This window comes from Pelobates fuscus, chromosome 3, assembly GCF_036172605.1.
Source record: "Pelobates fuscus isolate aPelFus1 chromosome 3, aPelFus1.pri, whole genome shotgun sequence".
NCBI classification, from domain to species: Eukaryota; Metazoa; Chordata; class Amphibia; order Anura; family Pelobatidae; genus Pelobates; species Pelobates fuscus.
The window spans coordinates 204,693,136-204,719,299 of NC_086319.1; positions in this window are offsets into that span (position 1 = coordinate 204,693,136).

Sequence of the window (26,164 nt, forward strand, 5' to 3'; positions counted from 1 at the left end):
AGTGAACAGCACTAGGAGAAAACAAAACAAAAGAAAACCTCCCAGCTAGGACTAGAGGTTACAAAGTAGCATGCCTGTGAACGCCCTGAAAACTAACTGTCTAATCCACCGTCAGCTGAACTGCTGCTTCAAGGCAGCCTAATAGTATCCCTCAAAATTGCATAATAGAGCCAGCATAGACATCGTGGGAGCCCAGGTAAGTAAATGACAAATTAGTCAAAATAAATGCATCGGCAAAAAGGAGCCCACACGATCTAATCAGGTTCTAGCAGAAAAGAAAATTAAATAGAAAGTAAATAATATGGATACTTGCTGGAATGGCAGTGGATAAAGTGTGGAAAAGTGGAATATGCAGTAGTGGTTTTAATCTGGACGTACAGGAGAATAAGAAATAACCTACTGTAGGTCTGTGAGGTTACCCCTCCATGTAGTGAACAGCACTAGGAGAAAATGTAAGAAAACCTCCCAGCAGGAACTAAAGGTTACAAAGTAGCATGCCTGTAAACGCACTGAAACTAACTGTCTAATCCACCATCAGCTGAACTGCTGCTTCGAGGCAGCCTACTAGTATCCCTCAAAATTGCATAATGGAACCGGCATAGACATCGTGGGAGCCCAGGTAAGTAAAATAAATCAAAGTGAATGCATCGGCACCGACGCGCGTTTCGGCGTTTCTAAACGCCTTTCTCAAGAGCTAACCAGTGAGTGATCACGGACCTGTTCATAAAGGGGTCCAGATGCTCCTCCCCTTAGTGATCCTCCAATCCATACTCTCTAAGGATTAGGGGTTGGTCCGAGCAGAGTTCAACGCCCTCTCCCTCTTCGGACCAATCCTGGAGGGACGGAGGGGCGTGTGGAAAGGTAGGGGAATCATTGCTAAACAAATGCACTGCCCGTTCATCTGTGTAGCAGAGTAAAGGGAAAAATTGCCAATGTGGAGAAAAGGGAATGGGTACAAGGTGTCTATATTGTATATTAGTTAATTAAGTGTCTCAGTACATAGACACGGATCTGCCATAATCAAAGAAGCTAAAAACTCTATCTGGTCATATAGATGTGGATGTCGCTCATTTGATCTTTTTTAAAGGTCTCTTTATACCCATCCACTTTTGCCCCCTCATACATATTTGGGTGTCTATACAGGAGCAATTTCCCAGGTTTTTAATAGGTGTTTTTTTATTTTCACTTTAGACACTTGTAGGGTGTATTTACTATTAAAATGTATTTATTTTTTCAGGTAGATTTGCTACCAACAATCATTATTCTAATTTTTTAAATAAAGATTTATTAAAAGATTTATTACCATATTTATGTGACTTTTTTACTTAAAGGGAGTAGTCAGTTAATGGGAATGGACTCCACCCACTTTTAGTGGGCGGATTTCCTCTCTCCCATTTTCTTTTCTTTTGTCTATTTTGTCTACTCGGGGTTAAGCCCCTACTACTCCCTGTAACCTATTTTGAGGTTTGGAGGTGACTCATCTCACACCCTTAACCTCTTTCTCTTTTCTATGTATGGTCCTCATCAATATTTATATGTGTTATTTTCGAATTGTTTTGTTTCTAATTGTTTTTATTTTTTAAATAATTATTTTGCTATATTACTATGTCATTCCGCAGCACAAAGGCTTCTATCAACCTTACACTACTAATTTGCTGTTACTATTATTTACCCATCACTTCTGTGTACATCAGAATAGGATTGATATGTTGATGTTTAACTGATATTATTTTTATTATTAAAGTTTAATAATAGCTTACTAGTACAATGGGATAGAGTGCTCTGCTATTGCAATCCTACATCTAGATCGGTAGATAAGCATACCTCTTAAAATATCTTCAGGCAAACTCAGGCCCCAGGAATCGAATCCGCAACAGCTTGTGAAACAGCTGTAAAAGCATAATTCTGGTGTCGCTCTCACACATTTGATGAGTTACTGCTAAAATGCATAGTGCCAATGAACTATTAAAGCAGGTACTGCAAGCGAAATCACGGAAACATTACTCTTATGTAACAGCTTTGACTATTATTTCCAATGTTCCTTCCTCTTCTTAAAATATTGGACCCTGAAGGGAATAAGTGGGCACATACCCCACATCAAAACTGCCTTCTTGGTCTCCTTTAGGATCTGTCTAAATATTGTGGTACAAATATATGTTAGGATAAACTCAGCCTTTCAACGTTCAGTAAACGATGTCCAGTAAGGTCAGTGAAACAAGGAAGTTGGTCATTATAACATCTGGGGCTCTGGACACAATACACAATGTATGTCTCGTGTTTGGATCACTTGATATTATTATTGAGAGGTATATGTAGGTTATGCTTTATACACAGAAAAGAATTAGTGTGGATTGCGTTAGTGCCAGCATAGCGTCTAACCCTTATCAGACAGAAAATGGCAAGTACAGCCGATATGCTTTTTAAATACAAGAGAGAATTTCACAAGGCGGAACAGCTACTTAAGATTAGAGGAAAACAAAATGATAAATGCCCTCAGTATGTTAGAAAGGCCACTTCAATACTGCCCTGCTTAAAATATTAATTGCACATAGAACAAGGAAAGAGCATGCCCCTCTTTCTACATTATGGTCAGGACATTGTGCTGTACCAGGTGTATGTCTATCAATGATTTAAGATTCAAAGAAATCAAAGGAGAGACTGGTAAGAAAATTATTTCAAGGTTATAAATGTGAAAGTCCACCTGAAAGACGCTTAACCCCTTGCGTGCCAAAGGGGAGCCAACACTGTACAAAGCAGTTTTGGCACTCAAAGTAACTTAAATTACATGGACTGGAGTAATGTGTTTAATAGATGGGCTTTTATAGGCCAAGAGCACATAAAGAGAGAACAAAGTATGAATAAATGATGGCTTGTTAGTGCAGAACTGAAATCTAACACAAAACCTGTCAATGAATTGTACAGTTCAGCAACAAATGTTCCTTTTTTGCAAATAGCAATAAGATTAAGGAATTTATTTTCCAGATGCGACTGCAATTCAGTATGGAAATGTGATATGAAAATGGATTTTACTTGAGGGATGTTATTGGAATCTATATGTCATGTCGAGGTTACCCAGCAATAAGTATATTATGCTAAGTTATAATGAAGGGGAATATTGCCAGAGCCTTACTTTGATCCAGAGTTTTAATAATTGCTCATATTTGAGCCGTATAAATTGATGTGTTGTTTGTCTTTTCTTACACCATTAAGAGCAACAGAAAAGGAGCTCTCACAGTAACTAACACTGCAACTGACACTACGTGCAAAATATTAACAATAAGATAATGTAAAATATAAAATGTGTGTGCATATATATATATATATATGTGTGTGTGTGTGTGTAAAAGTTACAAACCAATACATCTCCAACCTGCCTGTCAGTGATAGGAGTCACACGCACACACCAATCCGCTCCTGACTCCACCTCTATTAATAAATGATTGTGCTGTCCGTAAATTGGAAACAAGCGGACTCAAAGTCTTCATTTAAATAAAAGTGGCCTTCACTTTATATCTATCGCTTCCAGTTAATGTAGCGTAAAAAAGCTGCGAAGGAAGAGCCCCAGAGAAGGAAATGTCTTAGCAAGACTGCTTCCACTTTAATAACACCTCTGTCTCGGTTAATATAGTATGAAATGCCAAGGAGAGGAAGTGATCAGGTGGAGGTTTTGCCCTCATTACCGTGTTCTTACTATTACTCTATCGTTCTCCTGAGATTTTAAAAGTATGAGCCGATAAGGCATTAAAAATATCATTACAATTACACCTTTCTCGTGTATTTCGACAAAGCTTTTTGTATTTTTTTTTGGTGCCAGAAACGGAAATTCATATCATCAAGCAAACATTAAGTTCATCCATTGCCCATTCTTTTTATTTCTTACTTCGTCCATATAGTGTTTTGGAGTTGTGGAACTGAGAAGAACTACTGATCACCAAAAACTCTTCTAATAAAAGTCTACTAATCAGTCAAGTTTAAGAAATCACTATAGATAAGATTTATCGAATCAGTAATAGATTAATTTTTACCTTATGAAATTCAGCAAACAGAAGGACTTGATAAACCACTGGCAAAAGAATAAGTCAATGCATATCCAAAATGTATTGATCTATCTTGAGTCTTCTTTTGCACAGATAGCAGACCATTGCTGAATTCAGGGAGATAAAATAAGTCTGTGGCAAATATATTGGTATGATTTGGAACCAATAAAGTGGTCTTGGTATCAGAGTTAATTTTGTCTACTAAATATTTTAGTCAGATTTTAGTCAACTAATATTTATGAAGTTTATTCGACTAGAACTAGACTAAAATGAAAACAATTCAGATGACTAAACTACTACTAAAACTAAAATAGCTGTTTAGTCAAAAGACTATGACTAAAACAAATTGAAATGTTATGCCAAAATTAACACTGGCAGGTAAGACACATGGGGGAGAAAGGAGAGGAAATGAGACACATGGGGGACTGGGGGATTGAGACACATTGGGGGCTGGGGGATTGAGACACATTGGTGGGCTGAGGGAATGAGACACATGGGGGTTTGGTAGAATGAGAAACATGAGGGGGCTGGGAGAATGAGACACATGGAAGGACTGAGGGGAAATGGAGAGGATGTGGAGGAATGAGACACATGGAGGGGCTGGGGGAGGAATTGAGAGACATGGGTAGCTGGGAGAATGAGACATGTGGGGGAGATGAGATGCATGGAGGGGCTGGGAGGAAGACAAAGTGGCATAGATGGACTGGAGGTGAAAGAGACAAGGTGTTGGGGGGAAGAGACACACAAATGGGGCTATGGAGAGAAATAGACACAAAGTCCCCAAGTACATGCATAGCTACACAGATTCTATGCCCTGGGAGGGGGGGAAGGGGGTTAATGTTTGTATGGTCCCCAAGCAGGGACGTTTTAGCAGCTAGGCAAACAAGGCATTTGCCTTGGGTGGCATTTTCCAGGGGGCGCAAAAAACGCCGCCCCCAAATGCCCAGGGCAAATGCCTTGTTAGCCTTGCGGCTAACTGACATGCTGGGCTGGCGGGCGGCGCTGGCGTGCGGGCTGCTGGGCGGCTGGCGAGGGAGCTCTTCCTCTGAGCACTTTGCTCAGCTCCCTCGCGCGCCGCCCGCAGAGTGAGGCTGGGAGCCGGAAGATGACGTCAGTGTGTGTCTGCTATTGAGTGAGTGTGTGTCTGTTAGTGAGTGTGAGTGTGTGTGTCTGCTAGTGAGTGAGTGTGTGTCTGTTAGTGAGTGTGAGTGTGTGTTTCTGTTAGCTAGTGTATGCGTATCTGTCAGTGAGTGTGTGTGTGTGTATTTAGAAGGCGGGCCGGGGGGAAGGGTTGGGTGGGGGTGGTGCAGGTGGGGGGTGAGGGGGCGCCTGAATTTTGTCCTGCCTAGGGCAGCACAAAACCAGGATACACCACTGTCCCCAAGCACATGCATAGCTACATAGATTCTATGCCCTGGGAGGGGAAGGGTAATGTTTGTAACGGTTTGTATTGGGTTTTGAGATTAGTTACTTTTTGTTTGATTTCACAGATAATTTCTGAGTGAGTCTTGTTACAGTGAGAGCATATCGAGATGAGGCATCCATGTATCACATTCGTGGGCTTCCCATAACATGACTGGAGAGGTATCCTTAGAGTCATTGTTACTTGGGGAATATTTAAGTTACTTGGGGAATATTTATGTAATTTCCCAGCCCTTGCTCTCCCCCGTACTCAAGTACATGCATAGCTACAGAAATTCTAGGCCCTGGGAGGGGGGTTATGTTATTTGGTTTGTTTTTGGTTTAGAGATGAGTTACTTTTTGTTTGGTTTCACAGATCATTTCTGATTGAGTATTCTTACAGTGAGAGCATATCGAGATGAGGCATTCATGTATCACATTCATGGCCTTCCCATAACATCACTGCAGAGGTATCCTTAGAGTCATTGTTAGGCTCCTCAGGCTCTCTCTCTGGAAGGCTGTAAATGTGGATGTTGCATCTGTGCCTTCTGTTATCTAAGTCTTCGATCTGCCACCACAGATCTAGCAGCATATTCCCTTGGCAGATAGACACTAGCTCAGCTGCCCTGTTGTCAGGGCCTTCTGTGGTGACCAGGGATGTCCCCCATGGTACTCACCTCTTACAGGAGGAGAAGGATCATCTTCAGCATCCCCCTTCATTCTCAGGGGCAGTGTATTAGATTGGGACTGCATGGAGGCACTGAGATGCTGATTGGCCACTCAGCTTTTTGCCACACATGCACAATAGCCTCCCAATGCTTTCCTATAGGAAAGCATTGGATTGTAGCCCATGGAGCAGCGCAGCTAAGGGGAATGGACCTAGACACTGCTAGGAGACAGGCATAGGATAAGAGTGTGGATTGGCTATGTGGATATTGGGGGTAGGCTTTGGGTTAGGGGGAGTATATATAGGGTGACATTTTAGATTAGGGGTCCATCTTACTTAATCCTCACTTACCTCTCTTTGTTCAGCGGTGGGGGATGGATAGAAAAGTTGGGGGTAGGTCAGTTGGTCATAGGTATGTTAGTTTTAGCTAGCTAGGAACAGTTAAATTTGGAATGGTATTAGTAGGTTCGAGCTCGTCAGTACCTCCGAACCTGGTGTGTGTAGGGTGTATCTTGGTATACCCCTACATTGTGAAAGCTGGAAAATCATGCCCTCTGTGTTAATGGTTTATGTTTACGTTAATTTATTTATATGTTATAGTTGGTATCAATAATTGTTATGTGGGTCATTGTCGGGGTAGTTATGTTAAAGGTATGGGGTCAATAATGTATCATGTATTGTGTTGACAATGACCTTATAAATTTACATGTTACTTTAATATCATTAACCCCTTCAGGACTGGACTGTTTTGGACTGTTGTACGTTAAGGACCAGGGCTGTTTTAACATTTTTGTGGTGTTTGTGTTTAGCTATAATCTTCCTCTCTCTCATTTACTGTTCCCATACAAGTATATTGTTTTTTTCGGGACAAAAATGGCTCTCTTTACATACCATTATTTGTGTCATGTCATATAATTTACTTTAAAAAAAAAAAAAAAATATGGTGAAAAATTTAAAAAAAACATGTTGTATAACTTTTGCTTGAAAAATCTTTAACTTACCTACAAAAGCTAATGAAAAAAACTGCTAAATAGATTCAAAATGTTGTCCTGAGTTTAAAAACACCCAGTGTTTACATGCTTGCTTTTTTTTGTAAGTTATAGGGATATAACAAATGTGAAAATTGCTGTTTCAAAATATATATTTTTAAAATGTATAAATAGTGACATTGTAACACTGTTATCTGTCATAAATCTCTGAATCACACCCCACATGTATTCAATATGGTTTATGTCCAGTCTTTTTAAGTAGCCACAAACACTGCCCAAAGTTAGCATTTATATTTGCTTGTGTGTTAAAAATGCAAAAAACAATTATGAAAGCTAACTTTGGCCAGTGTTTTTGACTAAGTGGCTACTAAAAAAGACTGAATATACCCCATTTGCAATACCTTGGGTTGTCTTCTTTTGCAACTGGTATGCCATCATGGGGGTAATTCTCATTCCTGGGCTTCCATACGGTCTCAAAGGCAACATAACCAACCTGGCAATTTTCAATGTAAAAATATTTGACCCATATATTTGATCCTGTAACCAGGGCCGGCCTTAGGCATTTAGACACCCTGTGCGAAAAATCTTCACAGCGCCACCCCCCCCCCCCCCCGTCATCCATGTATGCTCTAATGTTTGTGTTGTCTGTGTATGTGATAGTAGGTGTGATGACTGTGTGTGATATGTATGCTATGTGTGATATTTGTAATGGGTGTATTAACAGTGTGTGATATGCGTGTATTGGTTGTATGTGACACACACACACACACAGAGTCAGACGGCCATACACACACACACAGGAAGACATCCACACACACACACAGACACACAAAGGCAGACAGTCTCACACACACACACAGGCAGACAGTCAGTCATACACACAGACACAGACAGTAATACACACAGACACACACAGAGGCAGACAGTAATACACACAGACACACACAGTCATACACACAGACACACACAGAGGCAGACAGTCATGCACACACACACACACACACACACGCAGACAGTCATACACACAGACACACACAGGCAGACAGTCATACACACAGACACATAGAGGCAGACAGCCATACACACAGGCAGTCATACACACAGAAGCAGTCATACACACAATCACACACACAGAGGCAGACAGTAATACACACAGACACACACACAGAGGCAGACAGTAATACACACAGACACACAGTGGCAGACAGTCATACACACACACACAGACACACACATGCAGATAGTCATACACACAGACACACAGAGGCAGAGAGTCATACACACAGAGGCAGACAGTCATACACACAGACACACACAGAGGCAGACAGTAATACACACAGTGGCAGACAGTCATATACACACACACACACACACAGGCAGACAGTCTCACACACACACACAGACACACACAGGCAGACAGTCAGTCATACACACAGACACAGACAGTAATACACACAGAGGCAGACAGTAATACACACAGACACACACAGTCATACACACAGACACACACAGAGGCAGACAGTCATACACACACACACACACACAGAGGCAGTAATACACACACAGAGGCAGACAGTCATACACACAGACACACAGAGGCAGACAGTCATACACACAGACACACAGAGGCAGTAATACACACAGGCAGACAGTCATACACACAGACACACAGAGGCAGACAGTCATACACACACACACAGACAGTAATACACACACACAGGCAGGCAGTCATACACACACACAGACAGTAATACACACAGACACACAGAGGCAGACAGTAATACACACAGACACACAGAGGCAGACAGTAATACACACAGGCAGAGAGTCACACTCACCTGACAATCCCACAGTTACCTGTGGAGTTCATTGTGGAGGCAGTGCAGCTCCTGGTGACTGTTTGGTGGGGAAGCAGGGACTCCTTCCTGCTTCCCCTGCAGCAGTTTTCCGGCGCTTTTAGCTCCGCCCCCGCCGCACGGTAAATCCCGGCCGGCTGTGCGGCCGCACGGCGCCCCCTGCTCCATGGCGCCCTGTGCGGCCGCACAGCTCGCACACCCCTAAGGCCGGCCCTGCCTGTAACTGACAAAAACACTATAAAATCTGTACATGGGGTACTGTTATACGCGGGAGGCTTTGCTGAACACAAATATTAGTGTTTCAAAACAGTACAGCGATCGGGTAAGTTCATAATACCGTTATGGCTGTTCAGGACCGTCACCAGTCGTGAAGAGGGTAAAGCTGTGATATTAATTTTTACAATACAAGGTGTCTGAGTAATTTTGGGGGGGATATAGGGTTAATTAAGCAAATGCCAAAAGGAGACTATGCATATGTCATGGCTGAGATCATCACGTTTGATGATCTCAGCCAAAGTGAAGAACAAATGCATGTTTATTTAAAATAAATCCGCTCTTTTGTTTACTTTGAAGCCTTACGAGCGTGAGAACGTCCAGTGTCAGTAAGGTGACTTTTTTTTATACTATACTTTTCTAAATAGACCTATGCTTCTATGAAAACTGCATTTTTTGTTTTTTTGCGGCCCACATTAACTTAAACGTGTGTATTATTTAGCATATGTTAGCCTTAGATTTTCATATGCTTGATATAAATACTACTACTAATAATAGAAATAACAATAAATGAAAAAGCCATGTTCTCAATACTACAATTTCAAAATAGAGAAAAGAAAAACATGGTTCCATTTTCTCTAAAATTAAAATAACTTGAAAATGAAAAACAAAAAAACAGCATTCCAATAATGCTCTTTTTATGTAGTTCCATATTATTCTGTGTGTGTAAAATTGCCACATAAAAGTCACCGATCTAGTGTATGATAAGTATAGAAATCATATATTCTCTGGGGGAGTAATGAATATATGTATATATGTTTACTGGACCTACGGTATACTGTATATATTACATATATTGTTGTCTTTCTCAGCAGTGCTGATACATGGATTTCATTGGTCTATATGCACAATATACATTGCATAGACAAGCTGTTCAAGGAGATAAAGAGGCACATGCCAGCATTGTGCTAAAAGACCAAGGTCATACCTAGGTCATTATAAGGCTTCTGTCATTATAAGCATGCACCCAACAAATGTTTAATGACGGCACGGTACATAATGCTGCCACACCTATAAAAACAAAGATATGTATCTATCACTCAGACAAACCACTGTAACAGCTATACAAACACGCAGACCGACTCAGTGTCTTTATTGGTAAAACAATCTACAGACTAGTGCCCCATGTGATCAGCACTCCCAGACTTGTCACATATCTGCTAATTATTTAGCAAGCTGTGCTAGGTTATCTGTAAACAAACCTCACAGGGAGTATTTGGCCACATCGCTAGATACACACAGTAACAGCCAAGTGTCATAGGGTTGTTTATCTTTTTGCATATGTTTCTGGCTAGTTGCTTTCCATACCTTTTGGCATGCTGATGGCATTCCTGATAGAAAAAAAAATGGTCTGTTGATTAGATTGCAAGTTCTTTTGAGGTATTGTGGGTTTTAAAGCATCCCATTGTACAGCGCTATGCAATTTGCTGGCGCTAAATAAATAATAAAATAATAATAGTGCAAGTTATGGCAATACCTGGAAATAGACCCATGCACTTAAAATAGAAGATAATGAAGAATAAACTGAATTATTCAGCCCCACCAACCTCTGTAGCTGGCCTCATTGGTGTGAATTTGACAATGCCAATATTAAAGGAACACAGTAACATTAGGAGTACAAACCTGTATCTCTAACACTATAGTGTCCCTGTTCCTCACTGAATAGGTACCCCCACAGTTATTACTATTATTATTATTATTATTGGTATTGATATAGCACCAACTAATTCCCCAGCACTTTACAATATTATAAAAGGTTGGGAAATTTTACAATAATTGAGGAATGACACAATGACACAGTTTGCTGAGTAAAGGGTTTTTCAATAACCTGTTGGCTAGGTCTCCTTCTCTCACGACAACACGACGATGGTGGGACCTAATGCACAATCATTTGAAGACGTTAAATGTCTTCGTGCAATTTGTGAGGACATCCAAAGTTGTTTTACTGAGTAAATCTCTGTAAGGCACCAGGAAGCACCTCAGTGGTTGTTTGGAAAAGTGGTCTGGGTACTTATAGGGTCCCTTTAAGTTTTTTCAGAAGTAATACCTAAGGCAGATTCTGTGCTCTGTTGTAAATACGAGGTTGTAATTTCTATAAATACAAAGGTGATAAATACCACAGTTTTTTTCCTGAACTAATCATTTCATTCAGAACCATCAATGCGTCAATTATAGTGACCCCCTTTTCTCCTCCCCCCCCCCCCCCAGCTGAACCACTAGACCCAGAGTGATTTAATTTACATAGTTCATAAAGCATAAAATGTAACAGTGCGTTTATACTGAGAAAGACAGGGATATGTATTATAACGCACCGACTGTGTTTAGATCAATAAAATTGACCATTTTACTTGCTGCATCAGTGGAAAACATGACACAATCATACATTCAAATGTACAAAATACACCAGAAGATGTATCATGATACATTCCCTTTTATGCAGGTTGCTTATAAAAAATTCATTCTACAGGGCTGCATATAAAACAGCATATCTCTGCAGTATGCATTTTTCATTGAGCCCTGCATAAAAGAAGATCCATAGTTGGCAACATAAAATGCTGTTTTGTTGTTTACAATTGGAGCCGCAGTTTCTGTTTCAGAATTCAATCTGAAGTAATGCAGTATGTGGCAGAGGGCTCTATTTTGTATCTCAACATATACAGCAGTTAATAGAACACTGGTTATACGTTGTTCAGAATTTGTCAATTTGTCCACATCCCTACTCTTAATAACTGATTCTAATTATCCCGGATAGGGAGAACAAGCTGATTCTATATAATAAAGCCTTAGCACTTCTTGTCAAATTTAATGCTTAGAATATCTTATGACAAAAGGGCATTGACTTTATTTTTATTTTATGCATTAGTAATTGTTTGTACTCTATTTACCACAGATTCTACAACTTGTTATAATTTAGGTGAAAGAGGGAGAAAAAAGAAGAACATTAATAAGAAGAAGGTGAGATAGTACACGGACACAATTCCCCCCAGGGTTTAAGCTAATATTCAAATATAGTGATGGACAATATATACACTTTATAAATGTGTTTTGTTTTTTTTAAACTTTATTTTATATAAAATAATTAGATTTTTTTTATTTTAAATTGTTAATTTCACTAAAAATCTTTCATCCTAGAGACTCCAAGTCAAACAAGATAACCAGCTGCATAATCGTCTGTCTATTCTTATTTGTATAAAGAATCCAAAGGGGAAAGCTTATAGCAACTTATTACTTAGAAATGTGCTGTTCTACTTTATCTTTTTCTATTTTGCATTTTCTATAATATTATTAAGTTTATTGGAGTAGTCAGCCATGTATTATTCTATTCATTCCTTAACAGCAGTTAATACATATAGCAAAATGCTCACATCAATTTATCAAATGTATATGTCAGCATTTTCTATGCTATATTAATTCTTGATTGGATACTCTCCCTTCTACACTCATGTGTTAATTATGCCCATTATAACATCCCTGTATTACAAATATCAGTCACACCTGTGTTTTCAGGCTTTTACTTGCTTCTGATCGACAGTTTATTACAGAAACTATTATAATATTGCATTTTTTTTATCATAATAACAGCATTTAAATTTTTGGTTGTTAATGGAAAAATATGGGGCAGCTTTTAATGACAGGTGGATAATATATACAAGTATGATGAAGATCGAAAAACATATTTTAGGAATATATCACAGGTCTCTCAAGTTCTCAGACTTTTACATTTCTCTGTTTTTTCCATTGAAACTAGGTGGAAAAAACAACTTTAAGATATATATTTTTTGTTTATACCTCACATATTAAAAAAAAAAAAAAAACATTCTTCCCTCCACAGTGGCCATCATACTTCTCAGTTCATCAATACGCTCCTTAAAGTGTCCATATTAACTAATTTTTCTTTGAAGATATTATAAATTATTCTTACTGTAACAAAACATTTTCCTCTGCTGTAGGTGAAAGCTAATTTCTCTTGTTCTTTGTACAGCCCTGCTAATGAACAGATGACCAGGCATCTACTTATGCTGGCCCTGTGTGTTTCTGTATAACATTATCTTCCATTCTCCTTATTCGTTTTGTAGAAGACTTTTGCACTTTTTCCAGTTATATAATGCATTTCTTATACCTACACCTAGCCTTTGCAGCTGCTGACTGGTATTGTATATTATTTCCTAGAATTATGTGTGCGCATATTCAAACATGCATGTGTGTTACACTTCTGACATTGCGCATTGTTTTTGTATAGTTGCCTGCAGTGTACACTATGATATATACCATAGGTACAGTTTACTCTTGTCATGGAGGTCATGCCCCAACTTACAGGAATGGAGAATACCACAAATAGAGGTACTAGATAGACATATTACTGGACTAAACGTTAATACAGAAAAAGACAAAGTCAGGAATAGCCAAGGTCAGGGATATAGAAGTAAACGGAATAACAAGCCGGATCAGGATTCCAGAAATACACAAAGTCAGAAACAAGCCGGGTCAGAACACCAGAATTACACAAAGTGAAATACAAACCGAGGTCAATAACATGATATAACAAGAGAGACTTACTATGAGCAGTGGTGTATCCTGGTTTTGTGCTGCCCTAGGCAGGACAAAACTCAGACGCCCCCCTCCCGCCCGCGCCACCCCCATCCAACCCTTCCCCCCGCCCGCACCACCCCCACCCTGCCTTCTAAATACACACACACACACACATTCACTTACAGATACGCATACACTAGCTAACAGAAACACACACACACTTACAGACACACTCACTAACAGACACACACTCACTAGCAGATACACACACACTCACACTAACAGACACACACACACACGTACTAACAGACACACACTAACAGACATACATACACACACACTAACAGACATACACACTAACAGACATACATACACACACACACACTAACAGACACACACTAACAGACATACACACACACACACTAACAGACATACACACACACTATAAAAGACATACACAGACACACTAACAGACATTCACAGACACACTAACAGACATTCACACACACTAACAGACATACACAGACACACTAACAGACATTCACACACAAACACTAACAGACATTCACACACACACACTAGACACACACACTGACATACACACTAACAGACATTCACACGCACACTAACAGACATACACAGACACACAGACAGACACACACACACAGACACACAGACATTCACACACACACACACACACTAACAGACATACACACATACTCACTCACTCACATATTTAACACACTTTTTTTTTTTAATTTACCGCCCCCCCAGCCTCCTTACCTTTGGGAATGCTGGGGGGGGTCCTATTTCTCCCTGGTGGTCCAGTGGCTGCTGGGCGGCGCTGGCGGGCGGCTGGCGAGGGAGCACTTCCTCTGAGCTTCTGCTCAGCTCCCTCGCGCGCCGCACAGTGAGGCTGGGAGGCGGAGCCGGAATATGACATCATATTCCGGCTCCCAGCCTCACTCTGCGGCGCGCGAGGGAGCTGAGCAGAAGCTCAGAGGAAGTGCTCCCTCGCCGGCCGCCCGCCCGCCAGCACTGCCCAGCAGACCGCCCGCCCAGACGGCATGTCAGTTAGCCGCAAGGCTAACAAGGCATTTGCCCTGGGCGTTTGGGGGCGGCTTTTTTTGCCGCCCCCTGGAAAATGCCGCCCAAGGCAAATGCCTTGTTTGCCTCACGGCTAATACGCCCCTGACTATGAGCACTAACGTGTATCAGGACAGAAACCATGATAGGGCAATGAGTAAGGACCAGAACAGGCTTTTACAAAGTTCACATAAGTTCTCATTGGTCCACATCATGTCTGCGACCCCAAACAGCATGGAGTCGCCTAAATTATGCGGTCCCTTTAAGGGCGTGAGTTCATGATTAAGCAATTTATTTTAAGGGGCTGTAGTTCGTCCCTCGAACCAGCAGAGAGAGACATTCGCCGAACTGAAGGTGAGCATATTTCCTATTCAGGACGCATAGCCCGCGAAGGGGGATTGCACGGGCGCCAGGTACAAGTAAGTCTATGACAGCCCTATAGCAGACCATGCCAGAAGAGTGAACCCATGTACTAATGGGGAAATTTGTCAAAGTGATCTAAAAAGTGTGATTTATTTTTGGTCCCTAATCTGTTAGTCTTTATTAAATTTTATTAAAAATGATGTAAAATGTGTTGGCTCTTTTATGCCTAAACTCCACGGGCTTTAGCAGAAGTCCATTTCAGAAGAGACCACACAATTTAAAGTGGCAGAAAAAAAAGTAAAACTAAATACTATTATGATGGGAAAAGTGTTGAAAACATTAATAAATCCGTTGCACCGGTCAAATGAATAGTGCATATTCAGAAATCACAAGGCAAAAAAGAAGCAACAGGAAAAAAAATTATAGATTTAACAAATTACACATAAAAAAGTTTCAAAACTGTTTGTGACACATTGATCAATTTAATCTATATGTTTCCTAGTCTGCTGAACCTATGAGTGTTGATGCTTCCCAAACACATGTGTAGCAATGCATATATGGAGTAAACCCTAGTTGATTTCTTAATGTTTTTATATTGCTTAATAGGCCCGGTAATAAACTATCAAACCAGAAGCAGCCATGTACTGTAAATGCAATAAAATCCCACAGGCAAAAAAAGGGAAATAATCATTTATAGATTGGTATAATTTACTCCACTGGCAGTCTTTTGTAATATCATTTCCATATAAATAGCTATATGTTATCAGCAACAAATGCAGTGTGTGTGTGTGTGTGTGTGTGTGTGTGTGAGTGTGTGTGTGTGTGTGTGTGTGTGTATACACACATAATTAGTAAGTGGTTTCACTCTTTTTCTCTCTAAGTCAGATCCTTTTTATTGAGTTTAACTTGTTGACCTTGATAGACTCACACAAACCAATGCTGACATGTAAAGTAGGAAAAAACTGTCATTACTATCCAATTACAGTTGAATAAGCCGAGACACAGGAAAGTGGAGTGATTTGATCACAAATGGCATAGTTTATTCTAGGAGAATTCAAACCAATGGCCTTGTGATTTTAAATAATACCCTTTTATCATCAGCCAAGCACTATGCGACATGAAGCATGAGAGATATCTGCGATACGACTTCCTGTTAAATGTTAACAAGGCCGGCTCTAACTCAGCCTCAACTGACAGCTCTTCTGTCACTTCAAGCCCAAACCTGTAAAATCCCTCAGAGATAATAGCAGAACAAATACAGGGGATATTTGAAAATGAGAGGAATCTATGGGAAAACATTGTAGTAGCGGAATGGAATGATGCCTGAGGGAAGAGCAGACCTCAGACTGACAGAACCAACACGGGGCTGTGTTGTTTGTTTTGCTGAAGTCACATGGAACAAGATTATTTACGGTATTATCCCTGAATATATATGGTTGACTGGGCTAAAGTTGAATGGAATGCCAGGGATAGTAAATGAGGGGGAAAAAACTCATAGAAAGGATGTTGTTTATTAACTGACACCAGTTATTATTCATCCATACATTCATTTAGTTCATATTCATCCATTCATCTCACAAATAATTCATACCAAGAGATGGCTTACAAAGTGTTTGTGAAGAGTAAAACACGGTGCATGGAGAATTTTCTAGGTATAACAAACATAACTTTAAATGTGCTCTTTTCCAGAGCTTTGGCATGGATCAAGGGGAGACACAGATAGCCCTGCATATCTACAGGGACCACCAGTCTTCTCCTGCTTCCACCTCGGGCACTTTATATGGACATAAGGAAAATTGTAGTTTAACAATAAGTAGGTATGTCACAATTAGAAAATAAGGAGGAAAATGCAGAAGTAGTGCCAGTTGGAGCTGGCACTGCTGGAAGCATTAGGAGAAATAAGTAGTTAGTACATCAATGAGGGTAGAGGCCAAAGAGAGTAGTTCAGCTATGGTATAATTATAAAACTGATTTAGAATTGCAGTGCATCAGAGGAGTTGTAGTTAACAACTGGGAATGATAATGGACAATAACAGTGATTCTCTACCTGTTGGGGTTCTGACATTGTTGGCGAGGACATAATGATGGTTTCCCCTATTTGTGATAATTATCTTATACTTTTATTTTAGTCCATTGGTGCTAAAAGAACATGATTGTTTAGCCACTAGTTGGTAGAGCTAAGGAGAAATTTGGGTACTCTATTTTTGACTGAAGCACTGGCGTTTTCTCCCAGATGTTTGAATGAAGGTACCACATGTGTTTAGGGCTATCATTCACATTCCAGTGCTTTCACACTTTTGTCAAATATGGGGATATGATCAGACAACTGCCAGTAGATGAGCATTTCTAAAAATAAAGAATGTAACAATTATAGTGGTATTCTAAACAACATAATCAATACAGCGCTCTATAGGGGTTTACGGTGTCAGTAGTCCCCTGGCACTATCCCATGGTATGCTGTCCATTTACAAATGGTTTGCAACTTAACTAGCTCTGCACTAATATTACTGCAGTGATATGCTCAAGAGAAAGTTCTCTGAATTAGCATACTAACCTGTAACTTTGTTCATTGACTGAGAGTGCCAGCTGACACTCAGTACCAAATGGCCATTCAGGGAGTTGTCAAAAGATCTTCTACATGTTAGCATGCAGCTCCACCTGATCTGAGCCCCTAAGAGAAAACAGCTGGGTTCTCCGAACTGTTCAGTATGAGGGCCACATTGTATATTTCAGACATTTTCGAGAAACCATGGTTTAGCACAATGACGTAGCAAATGTCTCCACAAAATAGGTCCTACTGAATGGAAATTGCAAAGGCTCGCAATCTCATTAAAGAAATCCCACAGCCAGCACAGACTGGCAAATAGGATACTACTGTCAAAACGGGGGGCATTAATAATTTTATATTTATTTAATTTTGCATTTATTATGCCCGCATCATGCCACTTTGCCAACATCACAGATATTTTTCAGTTTGCCTCTTCTATGTTATTATGCCCACATCATGCCGCATTGCTTACTTCCCAGATTTTTTATTTTAGTTTGCCTCCTCTTTATTGTTCCCACATGTCACAGTGCCTACATATCAGTTTGCCTCCTTTTATAATGCTCACATCCATGCCACATCACAAAAATTGTGTTATGCCCTCATCCATGCCAGCGCCCAGCCTGAGACATGACATTCATCTAAACACAGGGTGAGGATGGGGCCTTTTTACTTATGTTGCAGCACTAGAAGCAGTCTCCTAATTGGTGGTGGTGGCTCCTCCTTGTCCCACCCAATGCTCCTTGTCTGGTTCTGGCTGACTCTGTGCGCGGCAACCTCTGCTCACTGCTGCCCCTCCATCAGCACCACTGCTCCCCCACCGCAGCCTTCCTTGGTTCCTCACCCGTTTGACATCTCCAGATGTGTGTGGATGCTGTGCCCTTGCACATCCCAAATGCTTGCTGCTGTGCACCGCCCTGGGTAGTGTCACTGGCACTTTTCCTGACAATCACTGGGTCTGTCTGAGTGACCTAATCACCCAGACAGACCCAAATAATATCAGTGCAGACTCTTATCCACTGTGGGGTTTCAAGTTTGGCATAGGGGGGCACACAGTGGGGCAAGGAATAGTTAGGGTTGACAATTGCCCCACCTTGTTCTCCTGAAGCGACATATATGCCCGAAGTTTTGGCGGGCTGAATGTGGCCCATGGGCTGTAGTTTGGAGACCCATGCTATACTGCAAGGTAGTGCAGTGCTTAACTCCTAACATTCTCATCCATTTCTAAAAGGAGTTGTACTACCCTGTGCATGGTGTAGAAATGTAAGAAATTACATATTTATAAATATATCCAGTCCTTTCAGAAATGCATAGCATTTAAACCAGAAGTGGAACGAAATGAACATATCATAATTATATTTATATTTACCTATTCAGAACAAAATTTCACTGTATACTTAAAATGTCAAGCAAGTTTTACACTTAAATAAAAAGTAAAGTTTGCAAAAAATCAGTGCATTTTCCTATAAATAAAGAAAGAAATTGGGAAAAATAAGAGATTATAAGAAGCTTTAGACATATAATATATTAGATTGAAAGCAAGAGGGCAGAGCCTGAATTGAACAGTGAAACTGTTGCAGCTTATTGCATTAAAAAGCAGTGGGAAGCACTTGATTTGTAATAGAGATCACATACATAGGCCATCACATCTCCAGCTTTTACTGCTCAAGCTAAATTGGTTTTAAATATTACTTTAGCCCCCTATGAAACATTGAGCTCAGCTGAGCCGGTTCCTCATGTTTTCAGGGCTTAGTGTTCTTCACCAGCTGTCAATGGAAGCTATACATCCCTGATCCGTATCACACTCTGCCCCACTTCATTTCTGTTACGAATAAAATTCATGATTATAGGGATTTCACTGCCTTGTCGCCTGCAGCATCACTCCGACCCTCCCTGTTCATTAGTATTTATTTCTCCCTTATGGGAAATTCTATTCCTCTAAACTGTAAGATACTACTAACAAAATTCTAAGTACCAATGAAACAGATATATAAATACTGGAATGTAATGGGCTTGCCAGTTTAACAATCTCCAGAAATCACATTTTTAGGCATACAATTAAGTTGTAAATTATGGCTGGTATAATGATCACTATTTGGCTATATATTGTGTTTTTATTCAGTAAAGATTTGTGTTTATTCACTAAATATTAAAATGATACAGATTTAAAATCCAATTGCAAAATTTAGAAAACAATTCCGCGTTTAGTGAATAAGCCCCATTGCATTTACTATTTAGCACTTTCAGTGTTTAGAATGTCCATTGTTCTTGCACAGTAGTGTTAACATGAACTCATTCACATGTCCTACTGTGTTTTATACCTCCTATAGACTATAGACTATAAGCTCGTTTGAGCAGGGTCCTCTTCAACCTATCATTCCTGTAAGTTTTCTTGCAGTTGTCCTATTTATAGTTAAATCCCACCTCTTATAATATTGTAAAATGCTACGGAATGTGTTGGCGCTATATAAATGGCAATAATAATAATAATAATAATTCACCATCAGGCAAGTACAGAAAATTGCAAACCCGGAGACTGAATTAATTCTGGCTAAGAACACAAACTATGGTTTTCCAGTATTTTCATAAACATGTATTATTAATATGTGGATATATGCACAAAATGTACGCTATAAGGCTGCTTTATAATAAAAACACTTGTGTAATTTTCTTGTCACGCACAACAGTTATAAAGTGATAAATGGTGAATTAAAGTGGTTGTTTTTAAAGTGCAACAGTGTATATTGTGAGTATACACCAATGAGTATACATTATACTCATTACTGTTTTCTTACTATATAAGATTAGTCTTGCCATAACTGATAAATTAACTAACCACACCATACTACATAGTGTGCAACACTCACTGTATAAATAAAGTGTTAACATTAAGTTTTTATTGAGATTTAACTTCCCATACAAAAAAGTTAAAAGAAGAAAATGTGCACTTTCAAAACATGCATATTGGAGACAGTAGCTAACAACAGACACAAAAAGTTAATCATTTGGGGGGCGGGGCCGGACCGCCAAGCTGGATGGCCGCAAGCAAGATCGGCTCCAGCAAAATTTCCAAGATTAAGGCATTAAAACGTGATTCACAGCCTTAAAACAAATAAGCAGTGACGTACCTCAGTGCAGGGGACACACTGGATCCAGGGAGAGGCTGGCTCGGTAAGCAGCAGTCCCCTGGAGGAGAAACCATCGATGTGGCAGTCGGGGCCTTCTCCGGTGGTGATAGCTGCCCCGCTATCCTACCATCAGCGCCCAGCCTGAGGCCCAGCTTTGAGTGGGCCGGACCCGGTCCCCCCCCCCTCTATGGACCGGAGGGGTTATCCCGGTCCTCACCCGACAGCCCCGACCACAGCGCCACAACCAGAGCACGGCGACAACACCACAATGGTCGGCAGCAACTAAAATGGCGGCTGCCATGTGCTCAAGAAAGAGAGGAGCATCTTGCTCTCTATCCACACCAACAGCTCCCAATGCAGTTCCCGGGCTCAAGCCCGATGGACCCACAGCACTCCATCCTCACGAGGAAGACGAGCGGGGCGACCCACACAGGTCCCTGCAGCTGACCAAACCGGGGGCGGGGTGTGCCCCATCCACACTACCGACAAAAGCTACACTGAGGGGACGGAGCACAACACAGAGACTATTCCCTCCAGAAACAACAACTCTTGCCGACAAGCGGGGCAACCCTGCAATGAAGCCGACCTTACACTCGCCTCATACCCGGCTGATATTGCGGAGACCTAGATGAACCCAGAATGGAGAGAGGCAACAAGTCACCACCTTGCACCACACCTCGGAGGACCATAGTCTCCTGGCTAACCAACAGCCTGCACCCTTACGAGAGACCACCACGCTGTCGACCCTTACCTGCCGTGGAGCCGCCGGAAGCATCGATTCAACAGGGTGATACCCTCAGAGACATAACATACCTAACTTCAACATATAATCTACTTTCATGTTCAACCATACTAACCAATGCTATAATTAAATCGTGTGTACCAATAGCCATACGAATTACTAGCACTATCATCAATGTACAAAGAATAGATGTGTTACCACAGACATACCAATATAAGTTCTAGCGTTAAATATATCTTGTTAGTTACACAGTCTAGAGAACGATCTAAATGCTGTCAGCCACACTAATGGTACACACAGGGCCGGCCTTAGGGGTGTGCGAGCTGTGCGGCCGCACAGGGCGCCATGGTGCAGGGGGCGCCCTGCGGCCGCATAGCTCACACGGCATGTCTGTTAGCCGCAATGCTAACAAGACATTTGCCTTGGGCGTCATTTTCCAGGGGGCGGCAAAAAAAGCCGCCCCCAAATGCCCAAGGCAAATGTCTTGTTAGCCTTGCGGCTAACAGACATGCCTGGCTGCTGGGCGGCGCTGGCGGGCGGCTGGCGAGGGAGCACTTCCTCTGAGCTGTAGGCTCAGCTCCCTCGCGCGCCGCAGAGTGAGGCTGGGAGCCGGAATATGACGTCATATTCCGGCTCCCAGCCTCACTCTGCAGCGCGCGAGGGAGCTGAGCATACAGCTCAGAGGAAGTGCTCCCTCGCCAGCGCCGCCCGCCCAGCCCAGCAGCCACTGGACCACCAGGGAGGAAGAGACCCCCCCCCCAGCATTCCCAAAGGTAAGGAGGCTGGGGGGGTCTAAATAAATGTTAAAAAATGTGTTAATGTGGGGGTGTGTGTGTGTGTGTATGTTAGTGTGTGTGTATGTTAGTGTGTGTGTATGTTAGTGTGTCTGTAAGTGTGTTAGTGTGTGTGTGTGTGTGTGTGTATGTTAGTGTGTGTGTATGTTAGTGTGTGTGTATGTTAGTGTGTGTGTATGTTAGTGTGTGTGTATGTTAGTGTGTGTCTGTTAGTGTGTGTATGCTAGTGTGTGTATGTTAGTGTGTGTATGTTAGTGTGTCTGTGTCTGTGAGTGTGTGTCTGTGTCTGTGAGTGTGTTTGTCTGTTAGTGAGTGTGTGTGTCTGACTGTGTGTGTGTGTGTGTGGCTGTCTGCCTGTGTGTGTGTGTGTGTGAGACTGTCTGCGTGTGTGTGTGTGTGTGTGACAGGGTGTGTGGGAAGGGGTAAGGAGTGGGGGAGGGGGGACGGGAAGGGGGGGCGCTGTGAAGATTTTTTGCACCGGGCGCCCAAATGCCTAAGGCCGGACCTGGGTACACATATATTGTTAATCCTTCCTAGGACCAATCATACTGTTATTTTGTACTGGACCCTCTGCTATATAGTCTATGTTTGACCAGCCTCATACTTTTGTCTGTCTGTTACACCTTAAAAATATGCAAGTACACTAAATGCCATGGTGAAATAAGTTACTTAAGCTCATTGGGCGTCATGTTTACAATCTTCAGGGTACCCCATGCTAATTAATACACGATATATAACATTTGGGCAGAATACCCATATTCAAACTGTGGTGTGTATTATCAGCCTAGACTACCTATTTTTTAACGTGCATAACAAATATGATATACTGTACTGGGCCCTCCTTGCATTACTCTCGTAGTTAGACATGACTGTATAGCTTGAGGCCATCTTGTTTCTATAACATCATAAACTGGTAGTCGTATTTAGTAGATAGGGGTGCCTACGAGTATCCATCCATGTGAGTAAATGTCGTGACCCCCCTCGTGCAGGTCATGATTAAATATTGTGTTACGCGTCTACAAAAGCCTGTACACTCACTAATCCCATTACTAATATACAAGCATGCATACGTAGACTAATTACACTATTATAGTCCTACTCAAGTATTCCTAGCCTGTTTACTCTCATAAATATAAAAAATGTGCTGTATTACTCTGCTATGACAATGTTTGCTATTGAAATGCCTGTGCAAGCTGTCGTGGCGCTACAGGCCTATCTGTTATGTTTTCTTATGCACAAGAAAAATAAAGAATTAAAAAAAAAAGTTAATCATTTGTGTAAGGTGGAACCAGAGGCCTTTCATATATTGACAAAAATCATACATATATTTTAGCAAAATATACAGGTCAACCAGGTAAATTGCACAAAATCTGTGAAATGGCAAAAATAGAGAAAAAAAAAGCTCAAGAAAAGGAAGGATACGAAAGAAAGGAGGAAAAGAAAGGATGAGAAAGTCCATGTATGAACATGTACAAGGACTGTTATAGTTATGATGCCAAAAGTAACGTGGGCCTCTTCCACATTACCTGGGTTCCCGCTGGGTGCTTAGGCTTCTTGCACGGCTGGTGACAAGCATTTGGCTTCTGTAGAGCTGCAAAAGTTAGGTACCATTCTTATTGTCATTTATTGGTCCAATGACTGTAACTCCACCACTGGCAGGAAAGGGTGCAGAGTTTCATAGAAAAACACAAACGTTTTCAAATGCCATCACCACTTCACTTAAACATATAAGCTCTCTCTGACCAGACCTAGAATCGTGAAAGGTTGTTCATGGACTTTCTCGGATTCTCTCATTTTCCAAACTCTGTTGAGTACCATCTGCAACATGTGCAGATTGGAATTCTTCCATAGATAAGCTAGACCAGCTTTAGCCACATTAAGAATGTGGAAAGCCATGTTGTGACTCGGGTGTTCATATACCGAACCAACTCCCGAACAGTTAGACCACCCAGAGGAGTCGTGTGCTGCCAATTGACCCTGAACATCCTTCACACTTAGAAACCCCAACGCTCTAAGTGGTCGGCTGAGTGGCCGTCGTTCGTATGACCGAACACGTGGTGGCAGCCATCTTTTAACTGCGAACACGAATTGAGGACATTCTACAATGGAACAGCATCAGAAGAAACAATGACAAAAGTAATGGCAGATGTACAGGACTACATATTGGTCAGACAACAACAGGCAACCCAGCTACAATTAGCAGACCGGCAGTCCAGAGAGGGGTCACCAGCAATACCTGCCATCACACAGGGGAAACAAAAAATCCCCTATCATGCTTTCAAGTCCTTCTCCAACACAGAAGAAGACATTGATGGCTTTCCTCAGTACTTCAAGAGGTTGTGCCACTTACACGGCATCAGCCGCGAAGACTGGGTACCCCTGTTGGCAGGCAAACTGTCTGGACATGCAGCTGAGGCATACAGGGCAGTACCTGACAAGGACAGCAAGAATTACAACCGGGTGAAACAGGCCATATTAGCGCGGTATGCCATCACACCCGAGGCATACCAACGCCGATTCTGAGAACTAAGGAAGCAGGAGAAAGACTCGCACGCAGAGTGGGCTTACCGACTTAAAAGAGTCGCCATGGGATGGGTGCAGGCTAACCAAGCCACGACCATGGAGGAACTGCTTCAGCTGATAATCCTGGAGCAGTTCTTTAATAGGCCTAGTACCAGAAGTACAGGAGTGGGTAAGGGACTGTAACCCCCTTACCCTCACAGACGCCACCCAACTGGCAGACGAAAACCACAACACCAGGTGCCACCACCAACCAACACCCCACTTATTTCCAGACCAACCGTACCTACACCAGCACTACCTGCACCAGCACCACAGCATCATGGGAATTTGTTTAACCCCACAGCACCCCTGTTTCAACCTCGCTCCAATATTAGATGCCATGAGTGCTAAGAATTGAGACACGTACAGAGGGAATGCCCCCAGAGCCGGGACCGCAACACATGGTTTCCTCCCGGCCAACAACCCATAAATAGGGCAGCGGCCCATTACTATCAGACGGAGACCGTTACCCGCAATTCAACTCCGGACTTCACCCAAGGAACAACTGGGTGTCTTGCATGAAGCCAAATGGTATGTCTGGAGGGAAAAAATGTTCAGGGACTCCGAGACACGGGTGCCACTTTAACCCTAATAAAGCGCCCCCTGGTTCCAGACACAGCCCGTACAGGAGGATCTGTGGCAGTACTGGTGGCAGGGGGAGCCGGACTTCGCCTGTCCACTGCGAAGGTCCATTTGAATTGGGATGTGGGGTCGGGAGTTGTGGAAGTGGGTTTGATGCAGGAGCTACCTGCAGACCTGCTCCTTGGAAATGACTTGGGCTAACTAACTTCTGCTTTTGGGCCCCAACCTTTGACCCAGGAGACTTACCCTGTGACCACCCGGCAGCAGGCTTGCACCAGGGACCAACAATCACAGTCTGAGGCTCAGGACTAAATACCAACTGACGCAAAACTTTTTATGGCCAGGGATTTCAAAAGACATTTGCCAATATTGTCAGACCTGTGACATGTCAGAGAGTAGGTAAGAGGGGAGACTGGCACAGGGTGAAATTTAACCCCCTTCCCATTATTGAAGAACCCTTTATGAGGGTGGCCGTGGAAGGGGGGCGTGGCTAGCTGAGCATTTAAGCAGACGTGTTTACAGGGAGCTCCTGGAAAACAATCCAAAACCACACCAAAAAGCCACGAAAAACCTGCAGACTAACTCCACAACTGGGACCCTGGTGACCCT